Below are 26,323 nucleotides of genomic sequence, written 5' to 3'. Positions count from 1 at the left end.
AGGCAGAAGAGTGGTAAGGGCTAGGCAATGGAGGTTAAGTGACTTGTCCAGGGTCACACAGCTGGGAAGTGTCTGAGGCCAGATTTGAACCTAGGACTTCCTGTCTCTAGGCCTGGCTCTCAATCCACTGAGCTACCCAGCTGCCCCCTACTAGTGGCATTTTGATCACTCCCACCCACCAAAGGCCAGGAATTCAGAAGGGAAAAGGATATTTTTTTGAAAGTGAGCAGCTAATTTAGAAGATGATGGACCAAAATTTGCCTAGAATCGTGCAAATTTAGTCAACAAAGGAAAGAAAGGGTGGTTCTTGTTTAACTATAACTTGGAATAAATGTTTTATGAATTTTTTAAACCCTGAGACATACTTGGCCCACCATTTGCTTTTAATGCTTTCCTTCTTATGTACAAGACCCAACATGGTTTGTTAGAAAGCTTGTTTCTACTAATATGTGTCCATGGCACTTAGGATTGGGAAACCCAAATCTAAACAACAAAACGACCAAAGCTGTGAGAAATCAAATTTATTTTTTTAATGGTTAGCTTATTTGCATATCTTACCATTTTGTTTCTGAGTCAAACACAGAATCCCTCCACCTTTGAATTCCTTGGTTGTTAACCAATCTTTCTGCTCATCTCAAACTCTCAGATCTCAGCTCTGGTACTAACCTAGCCTGATGCTCATCCTTAAATGATCCTGTTCCAAGTTACATCCTTCCTTTTCCTCTCCAAACTTGGTTTTCTCTTTCCCCAGATTGAAAAGTGGCAGTTGAGATTGAATGATATGTTTGACCTCTCTTGAAGCTGACAAGCCCTTTGAATATTCACAGTCATATTTAATATCTTTCCTACGTCATCAATTATCTGGGCTAAAGATGCTTGGTTCTTTCAGTCCTTTTGCCATACTGACCATCACCCTCTGGATATTCTCCATTTTCTCAATATCTTTTCTAAAATATGTCACCCAAAAAGAGGCACAATTGTCCACATGAGACTAGACCAGTTTACAACAAGAACATAGCCCTTCCCATTCTGGACCTGCTACTTCTATTAATACACGCTAATGTTACACATTATTTTGGCTTTAATATTGTACTACTAGCATTTATTGAATATGTAGTCCACTAGGGCTGGTTAGGAAGCTTGATGATGAGAGAGCCCGACCTACAGATAGGAGGTCTTGAGTTCAAGTGTGGCCTCTGACACTTCCTACATGTGGGAGCTGGGAAAGTCACTTAACACCAATTACCTAGCTCTTACCACTGTTCTGCCTTGGAACTCCTACTTATTAGTTTTAAGACAGAAAAAAGTCCTTTAAAAATAAGGCATGATATGTTATCTCTCCCATCCTGTACCTTGATATAGGATTAATAAAAACATTCAAGAGAAATATTTTAATATTCATCCCCCCCAAATAAATTTCATCCTAATCTAATGATTGTTTACACATGTACTCTGTAAGGCCAAAGAGCATGTTTTTGCCTTTCTTGTATCCCTAGTACTTAGCATATAGTCCCTGGCAGTTAATAAATGTTTTTTAACTTGTTTACTATCCTGATATCACATGATGAGGTTAAGATTGACTTTGAAAGATGGAGTGCCAGTAATATTGAGTCTTAAGAAGGCAAGCAGACTCTAAGTATGGTCCTGGACTTAGATTTTTTATTGCTTTTCTAAGAAAAAGTCTAAGTTAAGAGGTTCATTACTAAAAGATTGATCAAAAGTATACTACCTCTTCAGTGGTAGAGAAGCAGAGTAGAGTGAATAGCCACACTGATAAAATCATACATTCTTAGTGTTTTGAAATAAGAATATTGACTCAGTCATAACTCAAAGTGTGGAAAGGAAAACTGAAGCAAGTTTTAGACTTTCTGTCACTGAGGTGGAGCAAACAGCAGTTGTAATGTTAGAGAGAAGATACTGGCAAGAAGCATAGTTGGTGGAAGGGAAACTTGGAGAGTGACAGTTGGTCTTTTTTGGGGTTTGATGTTTTTTAGCAATGATGATGAAATTTAAGCAGTTGAATTTCGGTGATTGTGTTGTATGCTATTCTGAGCCAATTGCAACATGTCTAAGCACAAGATAAAAGTAACTTAGCAGAAAGGAAAGAGTATACTTTAGAAATAGAAAGTACAGAACAAATACTAAGAGAAAAAGCAAAAACAGAACCACATGAGACACAAACATTAGAGGGTTCTAAAGATTCTAAAGAAACTGCGACTGAATTAACTGAAGCACATAAGCAAACAACAGAATGGTCCAATGAGGAGGAAAATGCAGTAACAGAGAACATTCAAAATAGCAGACCTCCTTGAGACAATGACACTGAATGCAGGGATGATATTACAAAAGAACATACTGATGACTTAATAGAAAAGTCAACCTTAAATCTTTATGTCAAAGAATTCCAACCAAGAGCAACTGCACAAGAAAAAGCAAACACAAACATTATCACACCATCCTGAAATCTCCATGCTAATGAAATTCCATTTCAAACTGATGATGGATTGCAAAAATGAATGTTCAAAGCAAGAAGTTTGTAGCTGAAGAACAAAACTGGGATATGATAGCAGATACACAAGAAGGAACAAACACACAAGAACCCAATTTATCAACATATAACACAGAATTACAGCATTGGGCAAGAGCTAGCAAAAGACTTGGGGAATATAGAAATCACTGAGCAAAAGTGAGAACAAGATAAGGAATCACACAGAACCACTATATACAATGATATTTGACTCAGAAAGCGAGGAAGACCAAGAACCTTATGAATATATCAAACTTTACAATCAAGATCACAAAGCTTTACAAGAGTGGGAGACAGATAATTATATTAACAACTCAAATCAAGAACAAATAATCCTATCAAAAGAGTTAGTTCAAGGCATAGAAAACATAAAAACATTAGAATAAATGATGGTGGCACTGGGAATCAAGAATTATCAAGAAGTTTATGAAAAGTTTGAGGTTGAGGAAGAAGACACTGCATTAGGAGTAGAACAAAGTTATATACCTGATAGAAAAGAGAGGAAGAAGCCAACGACATAATGATCCTATCTCACCTTCCTTTCTCTAATTTAGAACTTCTCACAAACCAGGTTGTCAATTATCAAACTATGTACAAGCTTTACAAAAAAGAGAGATGCACAAAATGGGCTTGATAAAACAAACAGCCGAACTTCCCTGCCTGTTATTTTCTTTTGTATTACCTGATTGAGTTGACATTAAAAGTTATCTGTTCTCTAAGCTAAGTGTGAGTGAACAGATCAAGGGGTGATCCTTTGGTCTTGAGTAGTGAAGGGGGGGCAAGATCGAATTGGGGAGAGCAGCTTTAACTAAGGAGGGAAGGCAGAAGGGGGAAAATCTTCAAACTTCCTCTCCTCTCTCTGAGACAACCCGTTACATCTGCTGTGTTCTCTGAACCCTGCTTTGAGAAGGGGGTTCTCCTCTCTCTTCCCCTCTCTATACATTTCTTGTAGCACAACAATATTCCACAATATTCATTCACCACATTTTAAGCCATTTTCAATTAATAAACATTTATTTTATTTTAATTTATTTTTTGTCTTTTTTGCTATTATTATTATTCCAGTTCTGTGACAAGCTCCTTCTTTAGGAAGGGTAATCGATACTCTGGATGGAAAAATTATGAATGAAAATTTAAGATCATAGGTTTAGAGATAGTAGGGATCTTTGAGTCCCTTCATTTTACAGATAAAGAACCTGGGCCCAGAGAGATTAAGTGATTTGTCCAAGTTAACACAACTAGTAGGTGGCAGAACTAAAACCAAAATGAGTATGACTCCAAATTTAGTGGTCTTTCACTATATCTGGTATCTCCCTTTTGTATTTGTTAAAGGAATTTCACTAGGGGATTGAAGAAGTGCGGGGATAATGAAGGTTTTGTAACAGGGAATGGAGGAGTTGAAGGGACAAAGGGAATATGGATGCTGGTGAGGTAAAAGGAGAGAGATATCCCCTGTTGAGAGGCAATCTTTGAAAAAATGGGGTTCCCAAGAAATGGGCCAACTATGATAGCCTGAGGGGATGTCTTCTCTATTAATTGATGTTGAAGATAACCCAAAGCAGGCACAGACCCACCTGAGGGACAAGCCTCCCCCCAAGACCAAGGTCGCCCAGCAGATGTCCAATAAGGACCATCAATGATTGAATGGCTGTCCTTGGGTTCTTCTCCCTCTATGTACCTCTGAAATGAAAGTCCTCTTATCTTACTGCAGTTTATTTAAATAAAGATGAATTTTAATAACAAGTTCGGCTGTTTGTTTTATCAAGCCCATTTTGTGCATCTCTCTTTTTTGTAAAGCTTGTACATAGTTTGATAATTGACAACCTGGTTTGTGAGAAGTTCTAAATTAGAGAAAGGAAGGTGAGATAGGATCATTATGTCGTTGGCTTCTTCCTCTCTTTTCTATCAGGTATATAACTTTGTTCTACTCCTAATGCAGTGTCTTCTTCCTCAACCTCAAACTTTTCATAAACTTCTTGATAATTCTTGATTCCCAGTGCCACCATCATTTATTCTAATGTTTTTATGTTTTCTATGCCTTGAACTAACTCTTTTGATAGGATTATTTGTTCTTGATTTGAGTTGTTAATATAATTATCTGTCTCCCACACTTGTATACAAGAAATGACAAATGTTGTCAAACATTATGATGTCAGAGAAACATAGAAAAATGTGTATAAACTGTTGCAAAGTGAAGAAAGGAAATATTATAATTATAATTATTCTGGAGAATAATAAAACAGGGAATTTTTGTACCCCGAGGGAAGTTTGGACTTTCTGTATTTTTTAATACACTTTCCGGATTTGGTAAGTTCTGTGACTCTTAAATTGTGGAGGGATGATGAATGGCTAGATTAATGCCATGCGGAGGCTCTGAGAACCAAATCTGTCTTTTGCCATTTAGTTGCCCCACTAGTCTGAACTCATGTCTCTGCTCAGAGACCAACTTCCTTCACCCTCTAGAAGGATCCTCTCTGCACAGGGGTATTGGGAGAGCAGGACACCGTTGAGTGGAAGTTCTGAGCAGATTATGTAGTTGGGTCTCCATTATACCTACTTTTTAGTATTTATTCTTGTTACTTATTTATTCCTATGCTCTATTAGATAATTATTAATGTGTGTATATAATGTGTATATGTAGGAGGGTGAGAAAGAAACATATAGAAAGAGACAGGGAGACAAAGACAGGGAAAGAGAAAGATGAACCATGGGGCTCTCTGGCAGCAATTCATAAGTGTAACTTGAAGTGAAAGAGCCAGGTTATCAAAACTCATCCCAGAGTCCCTCACTAAAGCTCAATTTGAGGGTTCTGCCTCCTTTTGAATAGCAAACCCAGTCTGAGCAGCAAGCCACACTTGGCACTTGGGGCCAATCTATCCATTTTGAGAAGTCACTGTGGTATGGTAGAAATAGAAGTGGACTAGGAATTAGGAGAGCAGGGGCCTATTTCCTATTTTAGATCTTATTTTTAGCAAGCACTATTTTGGGAATAATGCATAGGAAGAGAAGACAGGTTAGTCAGGTGGCAGAGGCAAAGGACGCAGATGAGTCGGCAGTGCTCTTGTAGAATCCTCCTGATGTCAGGAAAATTTGAGTAATGTCTCCAGCATGTTGGGTGGAACCCTCGAGGAAAAGTCAAGGGTGGGCATTGACAAGAGCTGCTTAAGACTGGCAGATGAGCATAGATTATGATCAGCATTGTTAAAGTGCACTTCTGAATTGATGAGACCACAGATCTATTTTAGTGTTTGAGTGCTCTAGAATTGGTGTGCAGATAGAGTTGGATGAGGATAGGTACCACAAAGGGAAGATTAGGAAGGTATTATAATTATGCATTTATTTATTTGGGGATGAGGATCTGTACTAAAGTGATGGCATGGAAATGAGTGTTAAGAGAGACTAGATGAAAGAAAAATTAAGAATTCATAGGGTCTAGGAAGAGGGCTCAATTAAAAACAACATGTTAAGGTCTTCTATCTCAAATAATTGTATTGTTTTCTAATTTGTTAAGGCGTAAGTAGTTTTTAGGCTATTTGGTTTTTATGCAGTGACACAGACAGGAACATCCAGAATAGGTTGCTGTCTGTGCCCTACCATGATGAGAAAACACACTGATAGGACCACCAAAACCGATGAGGTCACAGATTCATCAAAAGTCTAGACGCATAATAGTACCTGAAAGCTGGAGCAGTTCTTTGCCATCTTCAGAAAAATGGAAAATAAATTCACTGCCCAAAACAAATTTTTATCTTAATTCATAGATTGTCAGAGCTCAAAAGGACCATGACATCAGCAAGGACAACCACTTTATTTTATAGATAATGAAATTGGGAGCCAAAAAGGGCATACATAACTTTGGGTAAACCATTTCACTTTCTATACCTCAATTTTTTTGTAAATCACTTGTAAAATCAGAAATTAAAGTCTCTAAGATTTCCATCATAAGGTCATATATATAATTATATATAGGTCAAATACTAATTATTATTATATTTAATTATATATGTTTATAAATAATAATATTAATATAAACTGAGCCAGTGCTTTAACTTTAGTGCCAGTAATATCCAGTTATTGGTGATTTTCACTGCCCTATTCATACAAAGATGTGAAACATCATGTTTTAAATTCTAAATTATACTTGTAGGAAATTTAGAATATTTCTTTATAAAAAAGAGTGTAAGTGATAATATTGGGGGGTATATTTGATGGATAAATGATAACTAAGAAATCAAGTAGTTATCTTCTTTTGCCTACCCTCTCCCTCTTTTCCTCCCTTCCTCCCTCTTCCAGTCTTCCTTCCTCCCTCCCCTCTTCTTCCCTTCAGTTTCTTCTTCCCCTGTTCTTCTTTTGGTTTCTAAATCAGTCAGGGTATCTTAATGATATTTCAAATATCATTTGAAATGAAAAATGAAAATACTTTCTATCCTCTTTTATCTTAAGTAAGGGTTTATTTGGGGAATACAGGAAAAGATGGAGGATGTAGGTAAGAGGGTTGGGGGTTTCCTTAATTCTATAGTTAGCCTTAGATTGGAGGATATTGAGAGAAATGGTTGATAGGTCTAGTATTTTGGTAACTATCACCAACAGAGCAAGTCAGAGGAATATATGGACTATTGTTCTTTTTCTGCCTTCAAATTCACCAGGCCACTTCCAGCTTGATTATCCCAAGTCCCAGAGATAAACCCAACCTCTTTCTTCCCTGATTCAAAGGCATTCAGGAAAATTGCTCAGGACCCGGATTCAAAGGCTACCAGCATTAGCCAAGAACAGAATTCAGCCAGCAGTTGCTTTGGCTCCAAACTGCCTTTCCTGGTAACATTCCAAATCAGAATCTTCATTTGATTGACAGTCAGGTCACCACTCAGCCACTGTTTCTTGTCTTGCTGCATGCTTTTCCCAATTTCTCTTTCACAAGAGGAAAGATAATTAAAAATTGCCTTTGCTTGAAAAAAATAAACACTGGGAAGAAAATCAAGACAACAATTCACTTGAAACACATTTAAGGGTTTCAGTAGATTACTAATTCAAAGAGTCTACCTTTATGGTTCATCTAGTCCTGAATCAAGAACTAGAATCAGGAAGACCTGAGTTATAATCTGGATTTAGAAATTTAGTAGGTATATGATTCTGAGCAAGTCACTTAAACTGTGTTTGCCTCAGTTCTTCATCTGAAAAATGAGCTAGAGAAGGAAATGGCAAATAACTCTAGTATTTTCAGAAAACCCCAAATGGGATCACAAAGAGTTGGACAAAAATGAGATGACAGGACAGGAACCAAAAAACATTATGGAATAGTAGTCAAAAACAAACACAAAAACAAAAACTAGTGAGATCTGAGGTTATAAGGAAAAAGTTATGATGCTAAAGACTAAGGAGAAGAAAATACTATTATCTTCTGCCCTAATCAATCCATATTTTGAAGATTGTGCTCAGACTGAGGCATCATATTTTAGGAGAGGCAATGAAAAGTTCAAATGTTTCCAGAAGAGAGTGACAGAGATGTCTAGTCTGGAGACCAGGTCATTAGAGAACAAGAGGAAGGAAGTAGTTTTGGTTAGTCTCATGAAGAGAATACTGTGCAGGGGGCCATGCTAGGTGTCTTCAAATATTTGAAGATTGGTAAAATGGAAGAATCATTAGACTTGTTTGACAGTCCCAAAGAGTAAAACTAAAACAATAGGTGGAAGTTTCAGAGAGGCAGGGAGAGTCATTAAGAGAAAAAATTCTGATAATTCGAGATATCTCAAAGTAGAATGAAATTTAAAGACTGCGGCTCTTGACATAAAGCCTAGATGGGTGACCAATCACTAGAGATATTGCAAAGTGTAGCATTTCTTGTACAAGGAGATACAACTTGAGCTCACTGTTTCTTCAAGTTCCTTCCAACTCTTAGTTATGTGTGAAACCATGACTGTCTGATAAGAAACTTAGGATTGCAATGATGATAATTAAACCAGTATTTCTATAAACCCACTGCTCAGTTATGGTATTATAGGCTACTTTCAGGTCTTTAAGCTAGAGAGTTTCAGTTTGATTATTAATGGTGAGGCTTAAAGGATATAAGCGTCCATTTTTTATGAGCGACATTAAGATTAGCTTGCACGCGTCATTAAATGGAGTTGTTAATGTTATTTATGTGGGTACTTTAAAACAGATTAGAAATCTACAGTTTCCAGAAAAGGTACCACATTTGTCACCCAACTTCAGAGCTCTGGATGAACTCCTTTCCATTTTCGATTATCATCACTGCATATCTAAGAACCAGTTACTTCTCCCTCCCCAATCCCTGAAATCTCAGCCACAACCCAGGAGCAAGTGGGTTTCACACAGCAAATGTGGCAGCATCAGAGTCTGAGCCTCATGGCGATTTTCATATCTTGGTTTACATTCGTGAGCAGGTCCTGCTTTTAAGCCCTGAATTGCTTGAGAAGTCGTTATGCACCGTGAACACACCACAGATGAATTGATTCACAAAATCTTAATGCTTTCTAATTCCTCTTCAGTAAGATGGAAGTTTTTGCAGTGCCAGGATGCTTCCAGCCCAGAAACTCCACAATCTCAGTGTTAATCCTTTGTCCCAGCATTTGCTTTAGTACATGTCAATGAGGGCTTATATTTCTGTCATGGTGGATCCCCTACTCCCACTCCAAACCCCCTGACTCCATTCATTTTCATCAACCATCAATCTGTTGTCTATATTCTAGAATCTTGCACTGTCATAGATGGAAAGGTCCTTAGAGAAGTTAGTCCAATCTTTTTATAAGTGAGCAGTGGAACTTAGCTCAGGCCACATGGTTAGCTGTCAATCAATCATTCCACAAATGTCTTAAGTACCTATTATGTTCTAGACACTGGAAACACAAAGACAAAAATGATTTTGTCCTTGCCCCACAAGGAGCAGGAAGAGTATGTTGAAGGCATGGGAGATTACCCTGAAAAAGGCATGGGGATAAAAGATGAAAAATCATGAATGAGATACAAGTACAAGACCAGGTATTGGAGGAGTTTTATTAAAGTCCAGATCTTTCATTTTTCAGACTACTTCTTATGGATTAAAATACCACCAAATCAATTACACATTAATTAAGCTTCCCTGTCCTTAAAATGTATAAGGGATTTTTTAAAAGTGTATATATATATATATATATATATATATATATATGTACACACACATATATGTAAATTTATATGTATATGTTCATTGGATTTATCACTGGATTGGACCTAGAGATCATCTGGAACAATCTCTTCTTTTTTGAGATAGGGATCCAGGGCTGAGAGAGATAAAGTGACCTATCCAAAGTCACACATGTAGTAGTAGAGACAAGATTCTAACCTAATTTCTCTGACTCCAAATCCACTTCATCAAAAATAGCCAGACTACAATTTTCTGAGCATAAATATTGATAAAATATTTACTTCTAGTAAAGCTTTATTAACAAATTATTTAATAGGGGAATTTATCAGGAGTTACATGGCTATTTTTCTTTAGTAGGGTCATATTGCACATCATCCCTTCAGCAAAAGGTGAATAGATTGGCTTACTTTCGATTTTTCCTTCCGTTCTTACATATGGTTCTGTTTAAATGTGTTCATGTTTGCAACTTACAGCTGACATTTTTGGCACTCAGACTAGTGTCTTGCAATTATGCTAAGTCTAGAAAGAAGGATTTGCTTTAACAGCAGATTTCATAAAATAAAAAAGTTTTAAGTCAAATTTATTGGCTGAGTGAGCCCTACAGAATGTAGACGTCTGGTCTGGGGAAATTCAATAGATTTCTGTTCTTTGTACACTCATGAACACACTCACAATCTATACAGGGAGTTAGGTCCTTCTCCCTCCTCCCACTCAAATTACCACTTGAAAAAGCATGTGAGTGCAGTATTAGGCTAAATCTTTTTGCATTTACACTTGATTTCAGTGCCTGAGGAGACAATTGCCAAATGATCATCATATGCCCTGTGCTGAAGAAAATTTCCATTGCAAGAAAAATGGGCTGAATGTGCTTTGCAGCACATTTGCTAGACCACTAGTCCCCAACTCTTTTATGAGGAGCACTTATCAGTTCCTTAAAGTCTTGAGGTCATAGAACTTATTTATCATAGGAGATGGTCTCTCTGTCTCCGGCCCCCCTCACATACAGACATACCCATTCAGAGCAGGGAAGGAAAGGGAGTACTTTTCCCTCTTGCATGTAAAGTACAGAAAGGAGGTATGTGTGTGCGTGTGCATGTGTGTATTGCAGCACTGATAATTGACTTGGGCATTAGGTAGGCTTTAAGCTTACGGAATGATAGATTTTTATAGCTAAGACAAAGAATAAAAAATAATAGAACTGGAAGGAATTTTAGAACATAGACTATAAGTTGTCAGAGCGCGGAAAGATCTGTAGTAAATAGAGCAGAGAATGCCTGAGCTGGATGAGAATATTGTCCAACTCCACTCATTGATTGTATGAATGCAGAAACTAAGTCCAAGAGAAACAACTTGGACAAGGTCACCATGCCAGTAAATGGGCCAAAAATCCAATTTTCCTAGCACTCAGATCTAATAATAGAGCTCAATCTTCTGAGTGAGGATACTTGTTTTCTTAGTGAGTCTTAGTATTTTTCAGCGTGACAGAAGGAAATCTGATAATTAAAACTATTTACCTGGCCATTTCTAGGGTCTTCTGATTAGTCACTTAGGCATGTGACTTAATCTGGATTAAGTCCAGAATTGGCAGCTTTCATCTGGCATGATCCATCTACTGGATATTAGATAGATCTCATAAATTCCAAGTAGCATCTAAAGCTTCACAGCTGTGCTGGGACATTCTGGCTTGCTGGGTGTTGAACTGGCATTTCAACTTTTAGCTTTAGAATGAAAGGGAAATGATGCATTTGACCTGAAGAGCCCCCAATGAATGTGACTATTCTACTCCCATCTTTGACTCCTCCTGGGGTGCTAATGCAATATGGGTTGTATGAGTAGCTGCAAGGAAAAGGAGACAGGAGGTGAGTTTTCCTTCTGAAACAAAGCAATGGTTGGTAGAGAATTTCCACGTGCATGAAGAAATGATGAACTAGAATGGTTTTCTGAAGGGCTCGAGGACAAAGGGGTCCATGTGTGCCAAAAAATAAATTTATAAAATCCTTCCCATACATGATCTAATTTGACCTAACATCCTACATTAGCTGATTATGTGTTAACTTAATTGGAAGATATTATTTTTGTAGCAAAGAAGTGAAATCTTGGTTCAAAGGGCCAATTGCATAGAACTCTTCTCATTGGTGAAGACTCAATGTCCTGCTCTTCTGCCATTCAGCATCAAGAGAGAAGGTATACGATTCTAATTTCTTTTCAGGTGCATGAATGGAAATGAAGACTGAGAAGAAGCTGATGGATATTTGAAAGGAAATAGTGGATGATAAATTTGAGGAAGTAGTCAGTGGTAAAAGTATATAAAACTATAATATATTTTGTCCTGTATTCTAGAGCTATGTGTCATTGATTGAAGATTTTTCAGGCAGGAAGTGACATAATCAGAACTCAATCTCTCTTGGCCTAACATGTTAGACAAAAACACTGGAGTTGGTATAACAGGAGGGAAATACTGTTGAAGTTGGAGTGAGGGAACCTGATTTCAAAATTTTTACCATGTGACCTTGTCACTTAATCTCTTTGTAATTAAGTGATTAAGTCACTTAATTTTTCTGGACCTCAATGTCCACATCTATCAGTGGACATCCCCATACTTATATTACCTGTTTTTTTTTAAATGTTGAGTAGAATATTTTGCAAAACTTAAAGCACTCCTGAAACCTCAATTACTAATTTTATTCTGAAGCCACAGATCATAGATTTCAACCTATAAAAATCTTAGAAATCATCTAAGCCAATTCTATTACTTTATAGATGAGTAAACAAAGTCAACAGTGTTGATAAGGCTTTGTCCAAGATACACAGGTAAGTATGTGGAAGAGCTAGGATTCAAGCTGTTCTCCTCTGACTCCTCTGATTCCCTCTCTGGCACGTTTCCCCCTGCACCTTGTTATTATTACCCATTTTCTGACTGCAAAATAAAAGAAAGATGGTTGAATCTGAGATGTGAATATATGCAGTCTGAGTTTGTCGTTATATATGTGCCATTTCCTTGGATCATCCAGGCACAGTAATTTCTCGGGGTGTCTGTCAGTCATAAAGGATCATGCTATCGAGCTGTTTGATATTTGTAAGAGTCCATGTTAGCAAGAAGATGGCAAAAGCAAGATATTGACAGACAGACTGGGGTTCAAATGTCCTAACAGATGTGCTTGGCTTTGAAACTGATGCTTCCAAGCCATCATCAATAGGGCAAACACTTTGAGCTTTGTTTTCCAGGAGTGGGGACAGATTTGAATTGATCCATTCATTCTCCCTCACCGGGTCTTTCTTGAGACCAATGGGCTGCCTTGTGAAGCAGCTGGCTGGGGTTAGGGGCCAAGCTGTGGCCAGGGAATGGAGCACCGAGCTACGGAATCCACCTCAGCCTGATTAGAGCCATGCTATGATGAGCTGAGCAGACTTTAATTCATGCCTGCCTCAAAATTGTCCGGTGGAAACTTAGGTGAGCAATCTTTCAGTTTTCTCGGACTTCGTTCTTACAAAAATATTTCACTTGCCTTTTTTTTCTGGGAAGTTATCTATGGTGATTAGGCACATGTAGGACCAGAGTATCAAACTAGATTTAATTACTACTACCAGAGTTGCTCTTACAGTTAAGAAAAAAGAAGTAAAGGGATTTGAGGGTAATTAAGAAAGGTAGATCAACTATCTCCAATTTAATCAGCAATTTAATCAACAAACAAATATTCTAAGTGGCCACTGTTATGATTAAAATCCTCTGGGGATTGCATATTTATACTTATTTATTAGTAAATTTTAGAAAGAAAATCACATGATCACCTGACCAAGCCTAATTCATCTGAGTTTTCCACACTATCTCCATCAGGCAAAAATGAGTGTTAACAATTAATGAGGGGTAGCTAAGTGGCACAGTGAATACAAAATCAAGCCTAGAATTGGGAGGATCTAGGTTCAAATCTGGATTCAGACACTTCCTTGCTGGGTGACCCTGGGCCAGTCACTTAACCCCCTTTGTCTAGACCTTACTACTCTTCTGCTTTGGAGCCAATATACAGAATTGATTCTAAGATGGAATGTAAAGGTTAAAAAAAATATTGTGGGTCAGCTAGCTTGCTCAGTGTGTATAGCAGCATCAGGCCTGGAGACTTAAGGTCTTGGGTTCAAATATGGCCTCAAGCATTTCCTATCTGTGAGATTCTGGGAGTATCACTTAATCCCCCAATTGCCAAGCCTTTAACACTCTTCTGCTTTGGAACCAATACTTAGTATTGATTCTAAGGTAGACGGTAAGGGTTTTTAATAAGAAAAAAAGAGAATTAATGAACATGAGGTGGTGGTGTCCTAGGTTTCCAAAAAGGATTGCCAGTGAAGGCAAAGCTTAAGTTCGATTGATGTGGAAAGGCTTCAAGAACAGGCCTACGAGCGAAATGTGAAAAGTCACTAAAGAGACCACAGATAAGTGCTGGGAAGTTCATCAGTTAGGCAACATCAGTCAGTCAGTCAACACGCCTTTATTAAGCACTTACCAGGTGTTGAGCTCCTTTCTAAGTGTAGGAACACAAGAAAACACAAAAGAAAATGGGGCAACAACATGTAAATAACTAGGTATAAATAAGATAATTCAATCAAGTAGTGATGAAGGCTTGAGCTAGGGTGGGGGAGGTTTGGGTGGAGAGAAGGGGATATGTAAAAGATATAATGAAAGTTTGTTATTGGAGAGCCACCATTTTGGACATGGTATCCAGTGAAACACAGAAAAACACACAACATCCCTGAGACGTGTGTGGCACTGTCCACTTTCTACAGAAATTATGGTAGTGGCAGCAATGAAGAGAGGAAATGATATGAATCATGCAGGCTTTTGCCTGACTGCAAATATTAATTTAACTGAGATATGGAATCTTTGTCCAATGTATAAAAGTAGAAAAATTATTAGAGGAATTGATTACCCAGTGTATACATGTTTTGTTTCTATTTTCCCCATAGTGGCAAGGAAAGGGGAAGAAAGGAGAAATAAATGCATCATTGTCCATTGGAAAAAAAGTAAAATGTAATTTTAAAAAAGAAAGCATATCTGAGGGAATAGGCGAAAAGATACTTCCCTCCCTACATTCCATACCCCCCCCAAAAAAAACAAATACAAAAAATTCAGAAAGAAGATAAACAGTTTTAGGCTAAGCAGATAAGGATGCATCCAGCTCCAAATCTCATGAAGCAACTTTAAGAAGCCTCAACACGGCAGAACAAAAAGGGTGCAGGAAATCGTGGGCTACTCTAAGCAGGATAAACAAGAAGAGTTTGGACAGAGGAGGATGAAAGAGTGCTGAGGACAAACTTCCCCTTTTAAATAATTCAGTCCTTTCCAATACAAATTTCTGATGCTTTTGCCCCGCAGGTCCCCGTGGACATGACCTACTACCCGTGAAGGATGAGAAATAGGCTTATAATTGATGAGTACTAGAGAAGAAACTTCAACTAGAGAATGTAGGGCATTCAGGTACCAGATGCTCACCAATACCCAAGGCTCTCTTGGGGAGTCAGGCAAGCATTTCAGGAGCAGCAGAGTTAATTTTTCAGGGCATGACAGCCCTGCAGCAATCAGAGATACCCCCACCATTTTAAATGCACTACTTAGGCACTGAGGAGAGGAGACCCCCAAAAGGCAGTCCTGAGAATAAATATGCCACAGAAATGGAAAAAGCCTTGAACATTCTGGAGGAGAAGCTCCAGTACCCCAATTGAACAAATAAAGAAACCAAGATCCAGGCCAGGAGTGGGAATTCAAGTAAAGGTAGAGGGGTGAATCCCCCCCTAGAAAAATAACTAGTCAATGGCAATGAGTCATGTTCACTGGCCTCTTACATTGTATTATATGAAATAATCTCATGTCACAGCAACATTAAGAAAAGAAAAAAAATGAAAATCTCTTCAGTTGAGCTTTAAGGTCAAGTATAATTGAAAATTTTATTTCCAAATTAATCAGAGAGTCAAGTTCTACCTTTAAAATAATAATTTGCATTGTATTATGCTTTCTATTTAATGATGCAATGATATTGCAAGTTTAATGAAATTTATAGATAAGGAAACTGAGGTTTGAGAAACTGAATAGCTTGTCTAAGGTCATAGAACAAATGTCTTGAGGCAGAATTTGAACATAGACCTGTCAATGTCAGGTTAAACCTACTATCAAATATACCACACTCCCTCTTGTGACAACAGAAGAAAGTCAAACAATTTGAAATATGATATTGTTCATTTAGCACTGAAGAGCTATTTCCCTGCCCCCTAAAGCTCTGTTCATCTTTTAATCAGCCAATTAATCAAATATTTAATGAATACCAAGAAAGCCACATAGATTTTGAGCTACATTCATAGAGGCATACTTTTCTGGAAAAAAAAAAAGAGGTATGAGTCCTGTTATTTTCTGCCCCAAGTGAGACCACATCTAGAAGAGTAAGTTCTGCAAAGTGCTGTTTAGGTAGAAATTGAAAAATTAGAGAAAGTTCCAAGGAGTGTAACCAGAATGAGGAGGAGCCACAAGGACATATCCTATGCAGCCCAACTGAAAGCACTGGAGAAGAGAAGAAGTGGGAATGAAGAAGGGGAGCAAAAATGGTTGTCTTCAAGAATTTGAAGGACTGTTATATGGAGGAGAGATTAGACTTGTTTATTTTAGTTCCAGGGAGTTGAGATCTCCCTTCCCTGGATTTCTTTAAATAGAGGCTGGAATAGCCCTTCCTGGGTAAGTTAGATAGGGAATTTTTAATTTCTGTTTTTGTTTTTGGCTAGGTACTGGACTTGTTGGGCTCTTAGGTTGCCTTTTTTTTTTTAACCCTTACTTTCTGTCTTAGAATCAATAATAAATTTTTATTCCAAGGCAGAAAAGTGTTAAGGGTTTGTCAATTAGTGCTAAGTGACTTGCCCAGGGTCACACAGCTAGGAAAAGTCTGCAATCAGATTTGAACCCAGGATCTCCCATCCACAGTCCTGGCTCTTTATACCTTGAGCCATCTGTCTTCCCTGCTTAGGTCCTTTCTAACTGAAAATCTGTGATACTGTCATCTCCCAAAAGTCCCTTCTATCTCTAAATCCTGTGAAACCAACAAATGGAATTGGACACATACAATTCTTCCTTCCACCAACTTTCCCTTGGAGGATAGCCAGCAGAATTGTTGTTTTCCAAGTGTTATCTGGCTGGGCCCTGCGGCGTCAGGTAAGATGCACCCTATCATTTTTAATCCCAGTGAGCAGAGCCACCAAGCTCTTCTCAGTCTGAGTCATATTCATATTCAAACATCTAATCCTTTTACAAGCTATTAAATGATTTGTCTCAATAATATGCTGCAGGCTAGCTGTAAATTGTACAAGCACATGTTTCCTCTAGCTTTAATTTCTCCCTTGCTCTGTTTCAGTGACTGCTCTCTTGCCTGCTCTTGGGAAATTGAAACACAGGCCACTTCACTCACAACTTGCTCTGAATCATCCCGTGCTTACTGTGTAATCTTTTGTGAGTCCCTCAAAGTCTCGCTTTTCTCTGCTATTTTGAACTCTTATTAATCTTTCTCTGGATCCTCTGATTGCCTGAAAATTTTTAATTTGTATCAATCGAATGGGTGTCCATGGAAGGAGGCCCAAGATGGCGCATTAACCTCTATTTTCTTCCATAAATTTAGCATTTCCTATTACTTGATACTTTCATTCAGGAGTGTGCAGATAAATGTTTAATGAATGATTCTGTGAAGGGAGAAGGATATACACATAATTGGCTTGTAAGCTTAATCTGCATTATTAAGATTTTTTCTATCACTTTCTTAAGCTTAGGTGATTGGCAAAACAAAAAAATCAAGGCCCAATTTGTAGCATTTGCCCATGTCTGAGGTGTAATCCAGTATTTCCATTCTTTCATGCATTTAATTTTTCATTCACTCAATGAACATTTACCCTTCAGATTTCTTCCTGACTTTGGTTTGGAGAAATAAAAAGTAATGTAGTGTAGTGGGGAAAAAAGAATAATTTATCCTTGTAGTATCTGGATTCAGATTTTGGCTATGTTACTTAATATCTGCTGGTGAATTCACTTAGTCAGGACAAATCATTTCTTTGGATCTGTTTTCCTCATCAGCAAAATAAAGGAGTGATTATTAAGGTCCTTTTTGTTTTCAAATATTATGATTGTCCATTTCTGTCACATAACACTATTTTACACTTTTATTATGCTTTACTAATTGTAAAGTGTTTTCTCCCACACTATTTTATTTAATCTTGAAGTAGTCAGGGCCAGGATTTTCAGGCTCATTTTTATTGAAGAAGACTGTCAGGTTGATAAATGGAAAGTGACTTATCCAAGTTCACATAGCTAATGAGTGGCAGGACTAGCCTATGAACTGAGATACATCTAATGGACAAGGCAGTACACTAGATGCTTAGAGGTGTAGGAAGACTGCTAGATATGGTCCCTTACTCATAAACTCTTCTGTTCAATTGGGAAGCAATATATTACTACATCCTGCCCCCTAATCCCGTTATACCTCCCCACACTCATATCTATTGTGTCAAAGGAAGATAAAGACTGCAAAATGATTGACAGGACCATGTAACTGGAATCTTATGAGCCTGGGAGTGTTGAAATCTTTGGTATTCCGTTGAGAAATAAACTATCTCTCTGGAGCTGAAGAGGAAAGGAGAAAGTATGGCTAAATCTGTCAGAAGATGAATTCCCAAGACATTAGGCTGTGAAGATCCTTTGATGGTGGTGAGCATTTATTCTTCAATCTTCTGCTGGTCAGGGATTGAGCAACTGTCTTCAACTTGGAGGAGTTATCATCTGTGGACATTTCACCTTGGATTCCTGCTTTGGATCCCAGACACTCTATTGTAAGATCCAGCTTCCCTATTTGATTTGCCTTTAGGATATTAGTGTAGTGAGACAGAATTGTTAATTTAGGTTTAAAGATGAGATCATCCTCTTCAGCACTCTTCTTCCCCAAAACCCCTTCCCCAATCTCAAATAAATACAAACTATTTATATGTTAATCCTTATGTGTTTTCCCTTCCTAGAATCCCATAACAACACTATACACACATACACACACTATTCTTGGTTTTTTTTTTTCCTGTTCAGTCTTATGATTTCATTTCTGTAGGATGTTCAAACTGAAGAACTTCTATCAATGCAAATTGAAATCTTTTCAACTTAACGTCTTAGTTGTCTGAGAGAGGTTAAATGACTTGACTAGTGTCACAGGACAAGTATGAAACAAAGGAACTAGATTTCTTGGTGGATAGAGCACTGGGGCTGAAGTTGGGGAGACTTGAGTTCAAATTTGTCCTCAGAAACTAACTGCTTGACCTTTTGCAAGACATTTTATGTTTGCCTCAGTTTTCTCACCTCTAAAGGATAACCTCCCAGAACTTTTGTGAGGATCAAATGAGATAATATTTATAAAGTACTTAGCATAGTGTCTGGCATATAGGAAGCATATATAAATATTAGTCATTGTCATTATAAATGCTAACACTGAAAATTTAATAATTGGCCTTCTTGAGACAGTTCAAACTGGCTCCATTATTGGCTTGGAAACCTGAGAAGTTTTGGATCAGTGGTCAGATAGGAAAGAAGTTAGAAGGATTAAAGATAGAAGCCAAGAATTAGAACTCAGGCAACCAACTAAAATATCTGTGACCCATGTATATATTTGCCAAAACTCATGTACGTAATAAGTGGCATGAATGACATTATCAAGGATCTATGTGGCTAGGAAAGAACTTGAACAATTCAACTCAGTTCTCCAAGCATTTATGAATGAGTTTCTCCAGGGATAAGCAAATGAAAGCAGAGTCTGTCCTTCAGAAGCTTACATTCTACCCATGGGAAATAAGATCTTCATCAACAAATAAAATATATTCCAAGTAAACCAACAGAATTTTTAGGAGAATTTCAGAAACTGAGAGAATTAGGAAAGGACGTTTAGAGGAAGTGGCATTTGAACTAAGCTCCAAAAGGAGCTAGTCATTTCAAAAGACAAAGAGAAGAAGGGAGAATATTCCAGGTATGGAATGCTCCCCACCCCCTTCAGATATTAACAAAAGCATGAAGATGGGAGACAGAATGTCATGTGTGAGGAGCTGAAAATAGACCAATTAGGCTGGAATTTAGAGGGATTGAAGGGAAATAAGAGGAATAAAACCTCTGGAAAAAGAGGTTGGAACCAAAGCACATGTCCAGGGCATTAGATGTCAAACAAAGAAGCATGAATGTTCTCCTAAAGGCAAGAGGGCATTGGCTAAGCTTCATAAGCAAGGGAATAATGTAGCCTAAACTCTTCTTTAGATATATGAATTTGGCAACTGTGGAGATTGGATGGGAGAGAGATTAGTGCATAAAAGACCATTTTTGCTGCCATCAAGTCAAGAGATGAGGAGGGCTTGTGGGCATGTGAGTAGGGAAATAAGGGATAGATATGAGTAATGGAGAGAAAGAATTGACAAGATTTGGTGACTGGATATGAGAAGTGAAGAGAAGGGAAGAGTTCCATTGGACCAAAAGGCAGCTAGGTGGCACAGTGGATAGAGCAGACATCTACCTGAATTCCAATCCAGCCTCAGTCATTTAATAGCTATGTGACTGTTTGTCCAGGTTTCTCATCTGTAAAATGAGCTGGAGAGGGAAATGGTGAATCATTCCAGAGTGTTCAGCCAATAAAACTCCTCCTGGGTCACAGAGAGTGAGAACTGACTGAAAACTCAACAAGGGCAGAAGGATTAGACTAGGACAAGAGATAAAGACATCCACACCATGCCTCAGCTGCAATCTCACCCTGGAACCTTTCTTAGCACCTGCACAACCCCACTTCAAGCTCCTTTTGTGTTTTCTTTCCTGTGAAAATGTAAGTTCCTTGAGGTCAAGGGCTATCTTGTTTAAGTTTGTATCTCCAATGATTAGCACAGTGGCATGAAGTAAGGATAGTAAGTATTTAATGAATACCTGTGGCTGGCCTACTTTAGTTATAACATTGCCAAAGAGCCAGGATAAGGCTTATATAATATTTTAAATTTTATATATACACATATATATAAAATTTTAAATATTGAGAAGAAAGTCTATAGAGAATATTTGCAAATGCATTGGAAGGCATTATAGAAGATAGACATTCTATATTGTAAAGATTCAAATATATATTTTGGCTTATGATATATTGTAACACAAATATATATTTTCTAAAAGTTGATGTGCACAAGAAATGGCAAGAATAACATTATAAAAGATGAATGTGACCAGAAAAGAAACTGTGAAAATCAAATCAATTCACCAAGCTTTTATAAATCACGTCTTCTGGGAATAGGAAAATGAAAGCAGTCTGCCCGTCAGAAGCTTACATTCTACCAAGGGGAAATGAGATCTCCATAGGTAAATAAATAAAAATTATGTATAAAATAAACACAAAGGAATTTTTGAAGAGGGGAATTCCAGAAATCCAACAGCTTATAAAATATCTTTTGTAGGAAATGGAGACTATGCCATGATGATGAGTTAAGGGGACATTCCAGCATTAAAGAAGTTAACCCTAAAAACACCCTCACCAATGGGAAACTTGATGAAAATGAAATGGTCTAATAGTTCATTTGATTAAGATTTTCAATCCCTGCCCTTTTAAAACATCTCCATCACCTTCAGGTTGTAAACCAATCAATCATATACATGAATAAATGGTGCTTAATCAATCAGTCAATAAACACTTATTAAGCACCTGCTCTGTTCCAGGTACCATATTAATTGCTGGGGTTATAAAAACAAGGTAAAGATAGTCTTTGCCCTCAAACAATTCATAATTCACGATAATAGAGTAGAGAACATACAAATAAGTGTGGACAAACAAGCTACATATAGGAAAAATAGGAAATAAATAAAAGAGAGAAGGCACTGGAATTAAGAGACATTGGAAAATACTTCCAGAAGGTGAAATTTTAGTTAAGACATTAAGGAAGTCAAAGAAGCTATTCGGCATGGATAAGGGAAAAGAGACAGCCAATGAAAAGTCCCCGAGTCTTTATTCAGAGATAATGAATGTTAATTTTTGGATATAACAAGAAAGTATAATAGTCAGCAAATCTAACAGATATCTCTATTTAGGGATTGAGTCCTGTCTAAAATTATCTGAAAAACAGCTAGTAATTTGGTTGGAAGGAAGGGGAGCTAAAGAGTAAGGGAGATAAGTGATGATTTAAAGTTATATGAAAGACAAAACTGAAAAAAAAAAAGAATAAAGAGAAAGAAGAGGAAATAATGGAAAAAAAAGAATAGGTATAATAATAGTAAGCAGGAGGGATCTCAGATATTCTGGGATCAAGGAAGCATGGTCTAGTGAAAAGAGCAATGAACTGGGAGTCAGAAGACTGGGTTTGGGTCTTGGTATTGACACTTAGCATCTCTGTGGGACTTGGTAAAGTTATTTGACCTCTTTGAAGAGCTATTTCTCATTGAGTTCAATGTGGGTAATTGTTTTTGCTCTGCCTATTTCACAGGAGAGTTAAAAGAATAAGTTAAAATAATGTCTATGAAAGTTATGTTCAATATTTATTCACATACAATAGATCACATTATTCTAGGACTGTACCCTACCATCAGCCATTTCAGTCAATGAGCATTTATTCGGTGCTTTCTACGTGCCAAGCACCATGCTTAGTGTTGAGGATCCAAAGAAAAACAAGAAAGAATCCTTTTTTTCAAGTGGCTTACAGTCTAAAGGGAAGCACTACATGCAAACCACTGCATACAATCAAGACATGGGCAGGAGAGTAGGGAAGTGACTTGTCCAAAGTCACCTAGGTAGTTAAAAGTTTAACTGGGATTGAAACCAACTCTTCTGTTGACCACACTGTTTGTTATTCTTTGCATTCTGTGCCATGGGGTGATTTTTCTACCTTCTTTTCCTAGCTAGTTTCTAAGGAAGTAGTAGAGGAATGGTTATTCTTGGTCAAATGGAAGTCAAATGGAAGGTCCTTGATGGGAGAAACTTAGGGAAAAGAAGATTGAAAAGAACCCTGGTTATGAAGTCAGAAGAGCTGAGTTCAAATTTTACCTTTGTCGTTTCCTGTGTGAATTTAGGGAAGTCACTTAATCACTTAGTCACTGTTTCCTCTTCAAATAGAAAATGAAAGGATTCACTAGATCTCTGAGGTCTCTGCCAGTATGACATTTATTCCAAATCAGGAAACTTTTCTGAGCTTCAGTTTATGAGACCCAGTTTACTTACCCCTCTAGCTCTAAATCTGATATCCAATGTTTTCCATGTATCCCCCATCTCTCATCATGGTGCCTTGCATCTAGTAGGTGCTGAACAAATGTTTGTTTATTGGACTGAATGAAAGTGAGCACTTGAATGTAGTTTTCAGTGTTTCTCAAAGATGGAGCCTAGATGGGAGGGAGGCAGAGGAGGGCGATAGTCCAGTAATTCATATTATTAGGAGCCCAGTTGTAGCAGATTGGCTGATTTCTTTTCATTTATAAAATACAGCAAATGGCAGCTATCTTCCATCTCAAAGGGATGTGGCAGAGATCAATACACTGAAGAGTTTTTTTTTCTTTTTTTAACATGGTTTTAAAGTCCCAGGGTAAACGGCTACAGATAAAAACTTGGAGTTTTAGGCGTGAAGAAAAAGCATTCTTGTCAACAAATTAACAGGCATTTGTTGAGAGCCCACAGAGTGCATCATTCTCTTCTCCAGGTTTGACAAACACAGCATGTTACAGATGTGTGCTGCTGTTTCTTAGAAATAGCAGCTGTGCCTTTTTAATAGAGGTGGAATTCAGTACCTTCATTTCACATAAAAAAATAAATTCTGAAACCAAAAGGGCTTGTGAAATTCTATATAAAGTTATAAGACAGTCATATAGTTTTAAGAGCTCTTTATTCTGTTCTCTAAAACTGCAAAGGGTGGTAGTAATTTTACAACTTCAGGTACAGTGCAGATCTATAAGTCAGGTAATTTTGATATCAAATTTCTTATTTTGGAGAAAGGGGAAAGAAGGGTGAGGGAACTTCTAGGAATCTAAACTCATAGTGTTTGGAGTAGAATAATTAAAATAATGTGGTCAAAGAGACTTTCAAAGAGACTCTTGAAACTGATTTTTGTTTCATAAATAATAAAGTTTGTTAGTCAATTGTTGTGGACTAATTAAAAATCAAATCATCCCAAACAATGGCATTAAAATTCATTTTGAAAAGCTTAAGAATTGTTCAGGAAGCTCTGAAACTTATTGGTGAAGGGAGAAAGCAAAGGAAATTACTAAAAAAAAATCAGTTAATTAATAGTAGCTTCTGTTATGTTATTTAAATTTCAACAGCTTTTAAAGTTTATAGCACTTAGATCATTACAACTGTATAAAGCAAGCTATGGAAATTTTGGTAGTCCCTTTTGGAGAATTTTGGTAAAGAAGAAAGGCTCAGAGATAGACCACAACTTGCCTGTGGTCAGAATGCAAACACAGATTTTTTGACTCCTTGTTTAATGATTTTTATACTGTATCTTCAAGCTTCTTAAAAGTGAATAAACTGAAAAAGACTTGTACAAGAATATTCATAACTTCACTCTGTGATGGCAAAAAACTGGAAAATGAGGGGATGCCCATCAATTGGGGAATGGCTGAACAAACTGTGGTATATGTTGGTGATGGAATACTATTGTGCTAAAAGGAATAATAAAGTGGAGGAATTCCATGGAGTCTGGAACAACCTCCAGGAAGTGATGCAGAGTGAAAGGAGCAGAACCAGGAAATCATTATACACAGAGACTGATACACTGTGGTACAATCGAGCGTAATGGACTTCTCCATTAGTGTCAATGCAATGTCCCTGAACAAGCTGCAGGAATCTATGAGAAAACACTATCCCCAAGCAGAGGACAAACGGTGGGAACAAAAACACTGAAGAAAGGCAATTGTTTGACTGCAAGGGCTGAGGGGATATGATTGGGGATGTAGACTCTAAATGAACATCCTAGAGCAAATACTAACAACGTGGAAATGGGTTCAAATCAAGGACACATGTGATACCCAGTGGAATCGCGGGTGGGCTATTGGTGGGGTGGCAGGAGGGAGGGAGGGAAAGAATATGATTTTTGTATTCAATGAATAATGTTTGAAATTGACCAATTAAAAATAATGTTTAAAATCGAAAAAAAAAAAAAGTGAATAAACTAATGGGGGAGAAAGGGCTTACTTTGTGCAAAGAACAGTTCTGCAACCTGGGAAATCAATAGAAAGGTAAGACCCTTCTCACAAGGAATTCAAATGTGAACCTTTTGCAAACCTTTCCCAGTGTCCCCAACTACTAAAGTCTTCCCCCTCTCAGACTAGCTAAGCTTCTTGAGGGCAGGGATTTTCATTTTTGCTTGGGTATGCCCCACAACTAGCACAGTGCCTATGCATAGCAAGCATTTTTTAAATTGCTGGTTTGAATGCTTCCCTCTTGATTTTAGTCCTTTACCTTTGTTGATTATTTCAATTTCTGTTGTAGAAGGCTTGATTTTATGTACTTGTTTTCATGTTCTCTCCCTTATTAAGTTGTGAACTCTTTAAGGACTAAAACTGGCTTTTAGCTTTATTTGTGTCCCCAGAGTATGTCTCAGTGACTGGCTCATAGTAGGTAGGCACAAAATACATGTTTAGTGACAGATTGAATGAATGATATTCTAATAAGGAGAGAAGTTTCTTCTAAAAGGCAAGATGGAAAGATTCTATAGACTTTAGGCAAAATAAATGGTAATGCACTTTGTCTAACATTGCTAAAACCATGTATGTTTCTGAGAGTAAACCATTTGACAGTGCCAAGGACTTTTGTGTTAACAGCCAGGCTTCATAGCTGTTGTGCTGAAGAGGTGGGAGCTATCATACTTGAAGAGGCTGTTTATTGGATTCTATATTGGAAGGGAAATCGTGGCCATCTAATCCAAGGCTCAGTTCCACAGGGATTGCTTCTTTAGACGGCAGCAGGGGGCAGGCAGAAAGCAGGGCTTGTTGACTGACCTAGGAAATGGGGGAGGTAGGAGAGGGCAGGGTAGAGATAAAACTGTTATTCCCAGGACACATATTCCTTTATCACATTAAGTTTTTAAAGAGAACACTTTCCTTAGAATAACTTATGGAGGGAGTTAAAGCAGATGTTTCTATTTTAATTTTTAAGATAAATAAACCTATGATCAAAGGACTAAAATGCCTTTCCAACTTACTCCTAGAAAGCCCAAGTAAGAGTTAGGACTGAAAACAATTTCTGACTCTAAAATTATAAAAATCAGACTTAATACAGCAATGGAATATTGACTTTAACATGGCATGCTCAGAGGAAACTAGTGGATTCTATTACAGAATATCAGAATTCCATATTCCATTTAGGACTTTAGGTTCAGATAATTACCTGAGTTTCATAGGATTATAAATTAGAGCCAAATGGGACATCAGCCTGCTAGGCTGATTCCTTAATTATACAGATGAGGAAACCAAGTCCCAGAAGAGAAGTGACTGGCCAAAGGTCATCAAAGTAGTAAGTCACAGACCAACATAGTCCCTCTAATTCCATCCCTGGTGGTCTTTGAATAATTCCATACTGATTGTCTGGGTTATCAACCTGAGGTATAGAGAAATTCAAATTGTTTTTCCATATTCAAATCTAAATAGCCAAAAATCTTTG

The 26,323-nt window shown here is 37.5% G+C and overlaps 1 non-coding gene across 1 annotated transcript; it reads left to right on the top strand.

Annotated features, from left to right (window-relative positions):
- Window positions 1-1,991: 1,991 nt before the first annotated feature.
- LOC130456794 (small nucleolar RNA U54) lies at window positions 1,992-2,059 on the top strand. The gene has a single exon (XR_008915827.1). It is a non-coding gene; the product is annotated as a small nucleolar RNA U54 (small nucleolar RNA).
- Window positions 2,060-26,323: the final 24,264 nt, after the last annotated feature.

The sequence above is a fragment of the Monodelphis domestica genome, chromosome 1 (genome assembly GCF_027887165.1).
Source record: "Monodelphis domestica isolate mMonDom1 chromosome 1, mMonDom1.pri, whole genome shotgun sequence".
In the NCBI taxonomy this organism is placed as follows: Eukaryota; Metazoa; Chordata; class Mammalia; order Didelphimorphia; family Didelphidae; genus Monodelphis; species Monodelphis domestica.
The sequence above is the reverse complement of the archived record's forward strand: the minus strand, read 5'-3'. Positions and strand labels throughout refer to the sequence as shown.